Genomic DNA, 12264 nt, shown 5'->3' on the forward strand with positions numbered 1-12264 from the left:
AAAGTTTTGAATAATAGCCACTGTTTTCGAATCAGTAAAAGGCAAGTGAAATAAAGCAGTCCAATTACATGACGGTTAAAAGGTATAATACGCAGGAACGCAGTAAAGATAAATGGTCAAGGGCTGTTGTGTTTTCTACTCCTGCAACATAAAGTGATCGATAAGAATCTGAGATTCATGCCTATCAGCGACTAAGACAGCAGGCTGAGCCTCTTTTGCTCAACGGTTCCCTCATGGGACGAAGAAACGTCCTTTTTCTCGAAAAAGGAATATTTTACTTGCAGGACAGTTGTAAATTTCCCGGGAAAATACATTAGCCTGGAACATTGTTAGTGATAAACTGTAAATGCATCTGGGTCCTTTGCTTTACAAGTCAGAGTGAGAAAAAAAAAGGTGGGGCTTTCATTATTTTGGAAAAAAAAATGTTCGAAAGTAATGAAAAGCGTTATTTTTAGGTCATATGACCAAGCCTTTCATCATTAGAATAACAAAAGTAAAATGAACCAATGAAAAGTTTTATTAACAAGTCACATGACCTGTTATGCTTACGTTACGCGCTGCGCGCCGCGCTCTGGATCGCTTCCGGGAAGCTGCGCCTCGCGCACCGGAGCACTTCCGGGTGCGCTAACGCGGCGCGTCATATGACGCATTACGCGACAACGCAGGTCCAGAATATAGTCAAAATGTCTCCACCAACCAGCGGTCGGAACACAACCCCTTTCAGTAGTCCAAAAAGTTCTGTTAAATGACAACAGAAGGGACAGGCAACAAGAACCTTCAGTCAAAGAGGGGAGGGCAAGTTCTTCTCTACCGGTTCACATTGGGGCTCCACCGGAACTGATCGAATTGGTAGTCTACAGTGTTTCTGGATGTTTCAGATTGAAGCTGGCGTCAGCATGAGAGCACCCCGTGGCTACGTCGTGGCCATTCCGCTAGCAATCATGGCAGTCGCTCACCGCCGGAAGTCTGCGGGAGTCGGGGGCCCGGGTGACTTTTGTAGAATCTTCAAGGCTGATGGAACGCTTTTGGGAATGGGGTCCATGCCCTAGCAGTCAAGCGTCCGAGTTCCAAGGTGTCCCAGGGCCATTTTAGTGGGCCAGGCGTAAATCCGAAGAGCTGGCCGCCATTTTGAGAGTCCTGTTGCAGCCGCCTATCGCTGCACCGCAAGAGTGGGCGCAATTCAAGTGCATGGTGTGCGAGACGCTGTAGCCGCAAGAGCGGGCGCAACTCAGCTGGTTGCGTGAAGCGCTGGGGTGTACCTGAAAAACCTCCACCTGGGGAGGTGGGGGAGGCTCGTTTGCACCGCCTCTCCCTTCTAGTGCATCCCACGCCGTCTCCTGGCGCAAGAATATGTGATGGTCGGACTAGGGCACCGCAGGACGTGTCTTCAGGTCAAACGGATTGTGGGACAAGGTTCAGAATGGAAGAGTCATCAAAAGGCAAAAAGTTCTGCTTGACCCCGGGAGCCGGCCGCCTATGTCGGGGGCGATCTCAGGTCACACCAGGGCAACAAGACTTGGGGAGGGGGTCGGAGCCAAGCGCCCCCTCCGAGTCCACGCCATCACACCGCCCCTCGGGGGCCTCCGTCAAGCGGTTCAGGGAGGCACCGCATCACATTGTTTTCCAATGCAGTAAGGTCCACAAACAGCCCCCACTTACTTTGAGAATAGTGAAGCTGCAGCAGGTGCAAATAAGCTTCAGACAGTGTTACAAGCGCTGCTCAGAACTCTCAACTATGGCACCCAACAGCCAGGACTTATGCCATTTGTGCAAGGCAGTGATATCGAAGCAACTCAGGGACCAAGGAACATACCATATCCAGAGTCCTTCCCACAGCGTCTGCCTTCCTTCTTACCTAGTTATGGTTCTTTCACTCCCACTCCAGGCTTTTAGTCTGTGGATGGAAAACCATGAACCTACACTCACGTATGAAAATCTTACTATTGATGCTTGACTGAGGCCAAGGAGATCAGAGTGCATGAGTGTCATGCTCGATCAATTGAGCTAGCCGGATCAGGCAACAAAAAGGTGGTGGTGGGGGTGGCGGCATAAGCAAGGCATACTCACACAGAACTTGTCGGACATCAGCTCTGGATGTACTGGGGACGAGTCTTGGCGCATGGTGTCGTCCCCGGGCAATTTGCACAATGGTCCTCCACCCCTAGGCCGCCAGCTATGCTACCTCGACAGGAACAGTGATGGATGTTGCAGCAGGCTGCCATGTAAATAGTTATTTAATAAAACGTTTTACCCTGTTACTTTGCTGGTGTGTTGTATATATTTATAATATTTGCATAGGGTTTGTCGTTATTTTGGGCGGGGTGGGTGGCGGAGCCGAGCTGTCTTGCAGCCATCATGGTGTTGAGCTCAGTTCATCTCACTAGTTTCGTATTTCTCATGAGGGGTTGTTCCTAATGTTTCTATTTTAGCGAGGTCAAAAAGAGATCCCATTAGTGGCCTACTGATTTTGCTCGATTCCTTTTGATTTTTTAAACGATTTTTCACTACCTGCAAAGACTAAACAGAGTATTGCGTCTCTGTGCTTGTTTGTAAATAGAGAATGAACCAAAGAGAACCAATTCTAAAACAGTAAATGCTTGGATAACAATCAATCAAATGGAGAGAGAAGCAGGCACGACGGATTACAACGGGGGCAAAGGCCTGCGTTACCTACCCTTCACTATCTGCAAATAGAGAATACTCCTAAAAGAAAAGAGGGGAGGGGGGCAGCGTTCAAAGCACATCAGCGTGCATTGATACGAAAATGTTTTTATCTACCACGTACTTGACATTTTAAATCTTTTCATATTTGCTATTAAAAAACCATTGAAATTCACTGAAAAAACCATAGGTTATAGACCATATATAGTTTGGAATTAGCATTTACAAAACCTTATTTTACTCACACAAAACCATTGAAATTTCATATATAGTTAGTTCCACTAACTATATATTGGGCACCCGCAATCCACTGATGATCATGTCACATATTACATCATTCATGACATGGTCAGTGATATCCCTGATGACATCACTGATGACATCTCAAATGACATCCCTGATGACATCACTGATGACATCTCAAATGACATCACTGATGACATCTCATTTGACATTACTTATCACATCACTGATGACATCATTCATGTGATAATACGATGAACCTCTTCAGACTCTAATATAACCTTAGATACACTCAGTGTAAACAGACACTCACGAACTGTCACTCATCCATGGAGTTACTTACACACCTAGTCAGTCATGCAAAGAATCAATCACACCTCCATTTCCTCAACTATACAGTTATACACACCTTACTTATTCAAACATATACTAACACATATTTACTCTCTTATACAATCCCTGATACAAGTTCACAATGATCCATACAGCCACTCACACATTCACTGACTCTTATGCACAGATTTTTATATATGTTAACTCTCACATGTACTGTCTTTTACATATGTACTTACTTTGACATGTAGCACTGAGATATCCATTCACTCACCAATACACTCATGCACACAGTCAACCGCCCATACAGCTGTTTCCACATGCACTTTTGAACCCATACATCTAGTGAATCAACTGCTCACACATCTATGCACAGAGTCATACACCTCCAAGCCACCCACACACACACTCAGTCTCCCATACAAATACTTGGGCAACCAATCAATAACCCATATAGTTACTCATATAGCTACTGATCAACACATGCAGCAGTTTACAGAACAACAGACATAATGATGTACAAATTAAGATAGCTTAGTCACTAACCCATGCATTCAGTGAGACACATTTAATCACTCACTCATACAGTCAGTCATGCACCTACTAAATCCTTCACCCAGACACTTATACATCCACACATTCTTCAATATGTAAGACATATTTTAACTTTACAGAAACATACAGTCACTGGATGTTGTCATCAGTGATGTCATCAGTGATGTCACTGACCATGTCATGAATGATGTAATATGTGACATGATCAGCAGTGGATTGCGGGTGCGCGATATATAGTTAGTGGAACTAACTATATATGAAATTTCAATGGTTTTGTGTGAGTAAAATAAGGTTTTGTAAATGCTAATTCCTAACTATATATGGTCTATAACCTATGCTTTTTTCAGTGAATATATATATATATATATTTATATATATATATATATTCACTGTATATATATATATATATATATTACCTACTGGCAGTCGCCAGTAGGTAGTTATAGTTAGGATAATTTTCAATGTTAAATCTCAACATTCTATTTTGAATAACTTTGGCGCCGGTTGACGAATCTGCCTGAAATTTTCAGGAAAATGGTCTCATGGCGGTCCGGTCCTTCCCTGAAAGTTTGGGGGGGATTCGTCAAGCGGGGGCCGAGATAAAAGGGGGGTCCCAAAACGCGTTTTCCCCATGTTAATTTCCATAGGGCGGTCGATTTCACTTTTAGCCCGAACGGCTGAATGGATTTCCACCAAACTTGGCAAAATTGTAGGGACTGGTAGCCCGATGTGCCTTTGCTATGTCTCAAGATATGTGCTCCAGTGGATTTTGAGTAATTTAGGTTCAAAAAAATATATATATCTATAGGCGCTCTCCCGTGCGCGCACCCGAGTGCGCTCCAGGCGCGGCACGCGACTTGCGCGCAGGAAGCTGATTGGCTCTCAGTTGTCTGTAAACATTCTAAACAGTCCGGAGCGGCCGCCATCTTGTGTCTCGGTAAAATCGAGACACAAGGGGTTTGAAAAAAAAAGGGGCAAATGACCATAAGGGGGAAGAGTAGACCCCCTCTGACCCCCTAGGTTTGATGTAGGGACTAAAATAGGGTCCTGCAGGGCATTAAAATTTTTTTTTCGTTTTGCGCGGGGGAAGCGCATGGTACGCGCACCGGCGAAGCACGGGGAAAATCCAGGATTATATTTATGAAGGCCTTGCGCTGTTAGTTTTGCGCTTCCTGTGCGTCAATTTTTGTGACGCACCAGCGGTGTAAAAAAATGCGCATTGTTATGCAATATTTAAAAAGTGACGCATCTATCTAGATGCGTCACTTTTTAAATATAGTGCAACGAGGTACATTTTATTACACTGCTGGTGTTATGCGTCACTTTTCTGTGCGCACTCCTTATGACATTCCAGATGTGTCATATTTAATGTATGACGAATCATGTTGCAGATACAATATGGCGCAGAGTTTTAAAAAGTGACCCATGTACCTAGATGCGTCACTTTTTAAAAATAGCGTCAGGTATAATGCATGCAGAGGGGGTGTTCTCCCGCAAAAAGCTTTGTAATAGCGACGCAGTGAAATCTTTCAGATTTCACTGCGTCAGTTTTAGGATGCTGTTGCGTCAAAATCTTGTGCCTGCTTTACAGCAGGTGTTAGACTGAGGCAAGACCTTTCATATGCTGCTTTCCCCATTTGAAAGGACACATTACTGGAGTTGCGTCACTTTTGTGACGCACTCCAGCAATGCGTTACTTGGAATGTCATAAGGAGTGCGCACAGAAAAGTGACGCATTGCACCAGTAGTGTAAAAAAATGTGCCGCGTTGCGTTATATTTAAAAAGTGAGGTATCTAGGTAGATGGGTCACTTTTTAAAATCAAGCGCCACATTATATCTGCGTGAGGTATAATGCATGCAGAGGGGGTGTTCTCCCACTAAAAGCTTTGTAATAGCGACGCAGTGAAATGTTTGAGATTTCACTGCGTCACTTTTAGGATGCTGTTGCATCCTTTAAATATAGTGCAACGAGGCACATTTTATTACACTGCTGGTGTGATGCGTCACTTTTCTGTCCACAGTCCTTATGACATTCCAGATGTGTCATATTTAATGTATGACGAATCATGTTGCAAGGAGCTACAGATACGTCAGTATTTCTGACATATGTGTAAACATAAAAGTGATGCGAGGCCGGCGCAAAATTTTGACGCAATAGCATCCTAAAAGTGACGCAGGGAAATCTCATAGATTTCAGTACGTTGTTATTACCAAGCTTTTTGCGCGGGATTGCCCCTCTGCATACAATATACCTGATGCAGATACAATATGGCGCAGAGTTTTAAAAAGTGACCCATGTACCTAGATGCGTCACTTTTTAAAAAATAGTGTCAGGTATAATGCATGCAGAGGGGGTGTTCCTTGCAAAAAGCTTGGTAATAATGACGCAGTGCGTCACTTTTAGGATGCAGTTGCGCCAAAATCTTGCGCCTGCTTCACAGCAAACCTTTCACATGGTGCTTTTTCCATGTGAAAGGACACATTACTGGAGTTGCGTCACTTTTGTGACGCACTCCTGCAATGCGTTACTTTTGTGTTTACAGATATGTCAGAAATACTCCAGTTTATTCACTGTGTCATAACTTTCTTTTCTAACACTCACCTTCTTTCATTCCTCCTACTTCACTTCCTTTCACCTCTCATACCTTTCTGTTCTTTCTTACTCATTCTCCTTTCAATTATCAATGCACTATATTTCACTTACTCTTCATTTTTTAAGATTATAGCTCTTTGATGAGAATTGGAGGTAGTTCTGAAAAGAACTTTTGGTTTTCTTCTTTTAACTGAAGAGGAACAAAAACAGGGAATAGAAACTGCTCAACAGGAGCAAAAAGAAAAGAAAAAAATTAGGGGTGGGAAGGGCAGTGATGGTTCTCCAATGCCCGAACCATGAGCAGGACACTTTGCTCCCCATAGGTGAGGAGTTGATTGCAGTATCTGCATTTGACGACCCCATGGTTGAATGCAGGTTGAATGTTTGCTACCTGCCCCTGAGATTGTTCTCTTCCAGAAGAAGTTGCTCCTCCTGTTGATGTAGAGGCCCCATCTCTGGGAACCTCCTGTGCCAGAGCCCTGACACTTTCCCGGGCAAAATTCTGGGGGTGCCTCCTCTCCACATGTCGGATCATCGTAAAGTTCCCAAAAGAGTATTTTTTTTGGGGGTTACCCCGTGACAGGACCTGTTTGCAGATCCTGCACTCTACTTTTGGTGCATTCACCTTCTTCTGGCCTTCTGGAAACTTAAAAAATTTCCAAATGAAATGTTCCTTCACCTTTGGGGTAGGAGGCTCTTCATCAATGAAGTCATCTTCACTGCTGGATGGTCTGGCAGCCATGATGAATCCAGGAATATGGAGCAGCAAAAAAGGCAGGTCTTTCAGTCACAAAAGTGAAAGAAGAAGTGAAGGAAATGGGTGGGGATTTCATTCATTGTAAAAAAAAACTGTTAGCAACCAATGAAAAGTGTTATTTGAGGGTCACATGACCCGACGCGTTTACGCTGCGCGCTCCGGAGCACTTCCGGGTGCGTTTACGCAGCGCGATCGTAGGCGCTTCCGGGGCGCAAACGTGGCGCGATCGTAGGCGCTTTTCCGTGCGTTTATGCGCCGCGCACGTATGCGCTTCCGAGGGCACTTACGTTGCGCGCCGAAGTGACGTCATCAATCTTTTATAGAAATGCATAATCATTTTCCATATTAAAAAAAACTAATTTTATTTGTATGGTACGAAATGTTTTGCATTATTATTAACTTTTCATTCATATTTTTTTTTCACGAACGACAGTTGCGCTCTGGGTGCGCTTTCAGATGAGCTCTCGGAGAAGCTTACAGGAGAGCTTAGCTGAAAGCTTCCCGGAGCGCGCACCCAGAGCGCAAAAGAAAAAAATTATAAGAAAAAATGAATACTTAAAAAAAAACAGCAAATTGTAAAAAAAAAAAAGGTTAGAAACTCGATATACAAAGGAATTAGCATTTAAAAAACCTATGAAATTCACTGAAAAAACCATAGGTTTCACACCAGTTATAGTTAGGAATTAGCATTTAAAAAACCTATGAAATTCACTGAAAAAACCATAGGTTTCACACCAGTTATAGTTAGGAATTAGCATTTAAAAAACCTATTAAATTCACTGAAAAAACCATAGGTTTCACACCAGTTATAGTTAGCTGGAAATTTTACTGATATAAAACCATTGAAATTCCCACGTTATAGTTAGTCGGACTCACTATAACTTGCGCGTGCAATGCACTGCTGATGACATCACATATTACATCACTCATGACATGGTCAGTGACATCACTCATGACATCACTGATGACACCATCCTTGTGACACAGTGACAGACCTCCTTTCAGTGTAATGTAACCCATGAAACACATATTCAAAAATAGAAACTAATATTTTCAAAAAAGTGGATATACCCATACCAGTTACAACAACCAATTCAGTAATATCACCATCTAATACACATCCACTCATGTGTATGTATATGGGTTATTAGATATTTTTATTAGTATCAGTATGAGTGTCTATATGGTTTGGTGGGGGTATTACTTAGCACATAGATGCATGAGTGACTGACTCTTTGTTTGTATGTGTTTTGAAGACAACATATGTACAGGACTGTATGGGTGGATGAGTGTCTATATGTGTTTGTTAGTGAGTGAATGACTGTCTCACTAGTGTCTTTATCAGTAACTACATATGTTTTAATCTAGTATATATGAATATTGATGTATATAAGTGAGTATATGTGAGAGTAAGAGATTGTAAGAGTTCCTGTTTAAATAAGTATGTGTTTCTATAAGTGATTGTTTAAGAGAATAAATATGTGTAATTTTAAATAGAAGTAAGGTGGAAGTGTGTGTATAACTCTATATTCAAATAAATGGATGTCCAATAGTTTATTTGCACGTGTGAATATGTGTGTGAGTAACTTTTGGATGAATGTCGGTGTGTAACAGGATGTATAGGTGTATCACTTCATATGATGAGTGAGTATATGTATGAGTGACTATATAGAACTATTGGTGAATGAGTGGATGTGTATATAGATAGTGGAATTACTGAATTGCTTGTTGTAACTGATATAGGTATCTCCATTTTTTAAAAAATTTCAGTTTCTATTTTTGAATATGTGTCTCAAGGGTTACATTATAGTGAAAGGAGGTCTGTCACTATGTCACAAGGATGGTGTCATGAGTGATGTCACTGACCATGTCATGAGTGATGTAATATGTGATGTCATCAGCAGTGCATTGCACGCGCAAGTTATAGTGAGTCCGACTAACTATAACGTGGGAATTTCAATGGTTTTATATCAGTAAAATTTCCAGCTAACTATAACTGGTGTGAAACCTATGGTTTTTTCAGTGAATTTAATAGGTTTTTTAAATGCTAATTCCTAACTATAACTGGTGTGAAACCTATGGTTTTTTCAGTGAATATATATATATATATATATATATATATATATATATATATATATATATATATATATTCACTGAAAAAACCATAGGTTTGACACCAGTTATAGTTAGCTGGAAATTTTACTGACATAAAACCAATGAAATTCCACTTTATAGTTAGTTGGACTCACTATAACTTGCGCGTGTAATGCACTGCTGATGACATTACATATTACATCACTCATGACATGGTCAGTGACATCACTTATGACATCACTGATGACAGACCTCCTTTAAGTGTAATATAACCCTTAAAACACATATTGGAAAATAGAAATTAACATTTTCAAAAAAATGGACATACCCATACCAGTTACAACAACCAATTCAGTAATTCCACCATCTATATACACATTCTCTCATTCACCAACAGTTTTATATAGTCACTCATACATATACTCACTCATCATATGTAGTGATACACCTATACATCCTGTTACACACCGACAATCATCCAAAAGTTACTCACACACATACTCACACATGCAAATAAACTATTTAACATCCATTTATTTGCATATAAAACTATACACACTCAACCACCCATACAGTCCTGCACATATGGTGTCTTCTAAACACATACAAAGAGAGAGTTAGTCATTCATGCATCTATGTGATTAGTAATACCCCCATGAAACCACAGAAACACTCATACTGATACTAAAAAAACATCTAAGAACCCAAATACCTACACATGTAGGTACTCATCAACCCATGCAGCCAGTTATTCACAAAGTGAAACACTGATACATATATTTAAATATTTAAACATTACTCGCTAATATATTTATTCACTAAGGTACACTTAATAAGCCAGTTATCCAATCATTTCTTTTTGAAAAAAACATTCATTAAGACAATAATGTAAACATTTATTCTTTCCTCGACCTTTAAATATACATATATAAAACATATTTATTTTTTAGAAAGACACACATTCACTGGATGGTGTCATAAGTGATGTCACTGACCATGTCATGAGTGATGTAATATGTAATGTCATCAGCAGTGCATTACACGCGCAAGTTATAGTGAGTCCAACTAACTATAACGTGGAATTTCATTGGTTTTATGTCAGTAAAATTTCCAGCTAACTATAACTGGTGTCAAACCTATGGTTTTTTCAGTGAATTTCATAGGTTTTTCAAATGCTACATCCTAACTATAACGTGTGTAAAACCTATGGTTTTTTCAGTGAATTTCATAGTTTTTTTGAATGCTAGTTCCTAAGTATGTAATCACGTTCGTAACTACATAGTGTCACTGCCTACACGTCCTGAGAAGCGCATGTAAAGTCATGTGACTTGAAAACAAAACTTCCAATTGGTTATTAGTAGTTTCTGTTCTGGAATATACATGAAGCACTCCACCCACTTTCCTCACAATCTTTTCTACTCTCAAGAGACAACAACGTCGAGCATCTATCGGAAGTCTTTGCTGAAATGGCTTCCCTACCAGATTCATCTTCCGAATCTGAAGGAAATGAGCGACCACCGTTAAGAAGAAAAAAGGAATCTTTCATTTGGCAATTTTTCACTTATCCTGAAGATCATAAGAAAGTGAATGCGCCAAAAGTAACCTGCACGATATGCAATTCGGAGCTCTCAAGGGGAAATCCAAATACAAAATATTCCTTTTCTGCACACACCATGCAGCGGCATGTTAAACAAAGGCATCCTGAGCATTATGCAAAAGCATCGACAAGAGCCCTGGCCACGCTATTACCATCAGAGGTGGCCAGCACATCTTCTGGTGTACGACCTGTATCTCCATCGAGTGCTGAAATGGACTTGAGACCATATCTTGCGAAGGTGCATATGAAATGCAACAAGTGTGGAGAAATTCTTTTATATGGAGAGCAGAGCCTCGTTCTTATTAAACTCAAAATTGACAGTCACAAATGCCCCAAGAAAAGATACATTTCTTCACTTCATTTTCAAACTATTACATACTGAAAAATGTAGTAGCAACTTTAAGAAATCGAAAGCATTATAACACTTCTTTCCCCAAAAAAAAAAAAAAAAAAAGTTCTTTTCAGAACTAACTCTTTCCACCAAAACATGCTCGAAGAGCATATTATAAGATGTTTTTTTGCCGCTTTATTTTAGTGCGAGACCGAGTGCGCGCACCCTTCTATCGCGTACAGGACCTGACACTCCCATGTGAAGTCATGTGACTTCTAAACAACTCTTCTAATTGGTTCTTGGTAGTTTCTATTCTGCAATTTACACGCAGCACTCCACCCACTACCATCACTTTCTTTTCTACTCTCAAGAGACAACAACGTCGAACATCTTCCCGAAGACTTCGATACAATGGCTACCGTTCCACATTCATCTTCCGAATCTGATGAAAATGAGCGACCACCTTTCACAAGAAAAACGGAGGCCACGCTATTACCATCAGAAGTAATCAACACATCTTCCGGTGGACGACCTGTATCTCCATCGAGTGCTGAGATGGACTTGAGACCATATCTGGCGAACGTGCACATGAAATGCATGAACTGTGGAGAACTTCTTGTATACGGAGAGCAAAGCTTTACTCTAATTAAACAAATAATTGAGAGTCATAAATGCTCCTAGAAAAGTTAAATTTCTTCACTTTATTTGGATAGTATGACATACTGAAAAATGTCGTCGCAACTTTAAGAAATAAAAAGCATCATAACACTTGTTTCCAAAAAAAAAAAAAAAAAAAAAAAGTTCTTTTCAGTACTAACTCTTTGTACCAAAACAAGCTTGAAGAGCATATTAGCTGATATTTTCTCGCCGCTTTCTTATAGTGCGCGACCGGGTGCGCGCACCCACCTATCGCGTACAGGCGTCGAGACACGCATGTGCAGTCATGTGACTTTAAAACAACACTTCCAATTGGTTCTTACTAGTTTCTATTCTGCAATTTACACGGAACACTCCACCCACTTCCCTAGAAAACCAGTTTATCGTAAATCTTTTAAAGCCTCCTCTTATGAAATATTCAACATCATTCACATAGCAGAGT

This window comes from Lissotriton vulgaris, chromosome 10 (assembly GCF_964263255.1).
Source record: "Lissotriton vulgaris chromosome 10, aLisVul1.2, whole genome shotgun sequence".
NCBI classification, from domain to species: Eukaryota; Metazoa; Chordata; class Amphibia; order Caudata; family Salamandridae; genus Lissotriton; species Lissotriton vulgaris.